Raw genomic sequence first — 4,365 nt, 5'->3', positions numbered from 1 at the left:
TTCATCCCGTCTGGTGGACGAGACTGCACTGAACTTTACCTCAAAACTGTAATAATAATTCCAACATATCCATGAGTAATTATACAATAAAATTATATAAATGGCATACTATCATTGTTATTGCCTATAGTTTCCTCCTTTTAGCGTAGTGTTGACAGGTGATTATGTGAAATTACGTGTTTAATTCTTTAACGGGGACCTGCGGACATACCTAGCGGGTTTACCGGGGCTCCGGTTCCAAAAGCAGGAGTAGGAACGGGGTGGTTTTTAGTCAGTAAGAGTCTTACACTCCCTCTCGCCTCGCCCAAGGCAGGAGAAGTCATTCGATGAATTCCCCCCTACGAAGGACATTTGAAGAAAACTGGGCTTTCTAATCATAAATCTGAAATCGCCAACCCTCATTTAGCAAGCGTGGTGATTAATGCTCAAACCTTCTCCGTGAGAGGCTTTGGTCAGTAGTGGATGTTAATGTGAAGGCTACGTTATAGGCTAAATAAAATATATGTAGTGCTTACCATCTGTACTTAATCACAGAAAAGAGAAATACTGCTAATAGTCCTTGTATTCTCGACTCCGACGTAAGCGCTGAACAAGATATTAAACAAAACAATTCCGAAATGCGTCTGCAATTAACATAATTAGTTACAAGGAAACAAAAATTTCGGGATATAATATACCATTTATCGTCAACAGCAGATCAGGCTACCCTCTAAATTTCTTTTTAGATTTTCAATTCTATTCCAAGAGCGATAAGGAAAGAATTCTGTTAAAGAATTTTGACTTTAGTGAAGTTTTACGTGCTTCCATGATGAACATTAAACATTGTCATTAAGCTAGAGTCTACTAATTGTTATTTATTTTAATGAGTCAGAAAGTGAGGACTTCCTTCCTTAATTTGTTTGAAATTAAAAATTATGAACCTCACTTAGGTAACTAGTGAGGTTTCAATTGAAGTTAGAGGAAACATCTTACTTAGGTTTGTATTTCTTTCCTTGAGTGATAAATGCTGACCTCTTTAAATTAATGATTTACTTATTAAATGTATACCAATAGCTTCTGTACGTACAGTAAATACATATAAATCAGTTTTGGGTTTATCGCCAATTATAACTTAACCAACAATTTCGATAATTAGTGATAACTTAAAACTAAAAGAAATATGCATGAATTTTAAGAAAACAAGTCTTATTAAGAGAATGATCGATCACTGAGCAGTGCAAGAGGGATGGAGCTATGTAGGTTGTATAACTCCATCCCTCTTGCACTGCTCAATGATCGACCATTCTGACACAATTGTAATAGCAGACTAAGGCCCCTGATTATCTATATAATTACATGGTTGGCACTACTGTGTCTATTGTGTAAAGGTTGTGACACTGCTTACTTGTTTGAAAAATATGACTACTACCTTTCGTTACTAGGTATGTAGAAGACTTGTAACCGTGCATTGTAATAAAGCTATTAAAGTACGTTCATCGATAGAAGTATTTTATTTAAATTACAACAAAAAGAACTTCAAGAATCAGAACAGTCTTCGTTTATGGGATACATTAAAAAATGACAATAACAAATAAAAAAGAAAAACAGTATTTCAAGAACGAAGAAGCAAAATTAAATATAAGAAGAATGAGATTAGAACTAAATAGGTACCTAACAGTAATTATGTGCATCCCACATAGGTGGTTGAACCGTTGAATACATTTGTTACATTAAGTTAGTTAAAGCTTTTATTTGTAGCCTTAAAAGTAGAAACAATACTTATCGAGCTAATGTTCGAATACTCAATTTTAAGACGCTCTCAAATCTAGTTCTGTCCCTATCAATTCTTTATAAAATGACAGAGATAGCACGATATTTAGTACAACTTAAAATTGAGTAGCATTTCAGTATTCGGGCGTAAGTCTTTCAAAATATATAATTTTGATTGTGTACCATCGTCGCAACAAGGTTTAAGAAGCGCGTGATGGTAAGCAGTAACAGTAGAGGCATCACAGATGTGTCACTGATCACAAAGATACCTAGGTATTTCAGTGGCCTTTATTTTCGGATTCAAATTCCGAATTTTTTTCTCCTTAACAGAATACAGATTGTTTTATTTAAACGTTGCCCCATACTATGATTTTCTCCTGTGTCGTGGGTGCGTTTACAAAGACACAAGTTCACATACACATGACATCCAGACCCGAAACAACAATTTGTGGATCATACAAAGAGTTGCTCCGTGCGGGAATCGAACTACCCGTTGCGCGGCAGCCAGTTGCCCAGCCACCGCACGAACCGTATAGTCCCTTATTTTTCCTGTACACATACTAAATTATCATATTCTACCTATAAAGTCCTCTAATCTTCCGAAAGCGTAGATAAAACAAACAACGCACTTTTCCATATAAAAAAAAAAAAATACACAAAGATACGTTTAGTAGCTAGTAGCAAATCTGTACTCGAGGTGAACGGTCGCGCGGCATATTTTTTTAGCGCGCAAATCACGTTGTGTCGAAACTTTTTACAGTGAAGTGGTTTTGTGAATTTAGTTTTGAAAACAATGATTTTTATATGTACGAGTGACACTGAAGTTGGGATTATTAAAAAAGGTGAGTTTGCACGTTTATTATGGATGTTTCAGTGTGTTCCAAAGGCTTATCGGATTTGTTATTGGTGAAATAACGTGTGTTGGCGTTAGATAAGAACTACCTTTTAGCATGTTGGAGATTTTATATGAGTTTTTTTGAACGAAAATTTGGAGGGTTCCTTTTGGAAAATTAAGGTTAACGTAGTAATCGTTTTCTTATTGTGTCGTGATAAATCGAATTTTAAATTCACTACTTCACTTACTGAATCGCGCATTTTGTGAATTTTCATAAAAGTCGCTTATAATCTCGTGATAACTTCATTTCTCTGGACCAAACCATCTCTCATCTCAACTCACATCTCAGCTCATCCGAAGCTGCGGACAACGTAACAAGTTAGCTCCGGTTCAAAGCAGAAGGAACGGGGTAGTTTTTAGTCAGTAAGAGTCTGACACTCCCTCTCGCCTCACCCAAAGCAGGAGAAGTCATGATTTCCCCCCTCAAATAAAAAAGGGGCTCGAACCAAATGACCTACGTAACAAAAACCTACACTTTTCCCAAGGGTTCGGCTATAAAACCTTCTTGATTGTTAAATTGTAAGATATTTGCAACTTGGAACTTAGTTTGGGAACATTTCAAAGTTAGAACTAAGTTTTTAGACGTTCAAAAATTTAGGGTAGCGTTGTGAATGCTGTGATTAATGGACGTTGCTTTTTAAGGTGGTTGTCGCAACTGCTGTGTGCGAGGGGATTGTAGTGTCAAAATTTGTTTAAAATATTATCAGCTTTATAGTAAAGTTATTAAGGTTGAATTGGAATTACAGATTGGAGAACTTTTATGTGCTAGTTGTCTGTATATTGTAAATGCGTTTTTTAATTTCTTGTCAACTTCTTCGTTTGTGGAATGGTCGCAAGTGCCAAGAAAGAGTCTCAGGTTGGGTTTAAAGGTCTAGTATGTATCGTACCGCCTTTTATCCTCAAATAGGCAGGCAGAGGTGCACATTACAGCTCGTAATGCCGCTATACAATGTACACTGACATTTCACCATTTATGTTATAAGTCCCATTTAATAGGGGGTGAGCCATATACCGGGCACAGTTCCAGACTCCGTGCTACTACTGAGAAATTTTCGAAAACCGAAAAAAGTCCGAAAAATCTAATAGGATTTTTAGGAGAAACTGGAGTAGGACGACATACTAACTCTATATTGCATGGGACACGGAAAATGACTGGTAAATAGTGGGTGTACATTAAAAACGTGCATTTCTACGTACTTCTTCGCGGATCAAAAAAGTGTGACGTTATGTAATGTATAACATTATAATGACTCAATGTTATCATTAAATAAATATAATATAAATCCCCATTTACGTATGTCCAGTTTTCCAGTGTTTATCTATGTTGACATTGACGTAGGATGGATAACGACGGGTACATTAATTGTGCAGCCTCCTTGACCGAATTGTTATCACGGTCCATAATTTTCATGAAAAATTTTGGATATAGAGAATACAGATGCCCCTCTGATTTATGAGGTAGCAATGGATTAAGCGATATAATCCGTGATCATGGCGCTTGCAACAGTGCCGAAATATCAGAAACTCACCAAATTCAATAAACATGGTAAATATCCCGTCATAAGTTCTAATTATAGTGTTAGTGACCATGTCAGTTTAAAAACTTATAGCACGTGTACGATTTTATTAAATTCGATTTAATTTTATGCTACCACCGATATTTTTGCAAACGTATGATAATAACGTAAATTATTCTTAACAAACATACTCAATTCTCATAG

The 4,365-nt window shown here is 35.9% G+C and overlaps 1 protein-coding gene across 1 annotated transcript in view; it reads left to right on the top strand.

The window, feature by feature from the left end:
- Window positions 1–2,440: 2,440 nt before the first annotated feature.
- Window positions 2,441–4,365, top strand: part of LOC118262938 (adenylyl cyclase 78C) — a 139,142-nt gene continuing 137,217 nt past the window's right edge. Inside the window, exon 1 of the mRNA XM_050697594.1 lies at window positions 2,441–2,591. The gene's annotated coding sequence lies outside the window, so the exon portion shown is untranslated. The remainder of the gene's footprint in view (window positions 2,592–4,365) is intronic.

Source organism: Spodoptera frugiperda, chromosome 12 (assembly GCF_023101765.2).
Source record: "Spodoptera frugiperda isolate SF20-4 chromosome 12, AGI-APGP_CSIRO_Sfru_2.0, whole genome shotgun sequence".
NCBI classification, from domain to species: Eukaryota; Metazoa; Arthropoda; class Insecta; order Lepidoptera; family Noctuidae; genus Spodoptera; species Spodoptera frugiperda.
This window is presented reverse-complemented; position numbering and strand designations above follow the sequence as displayed.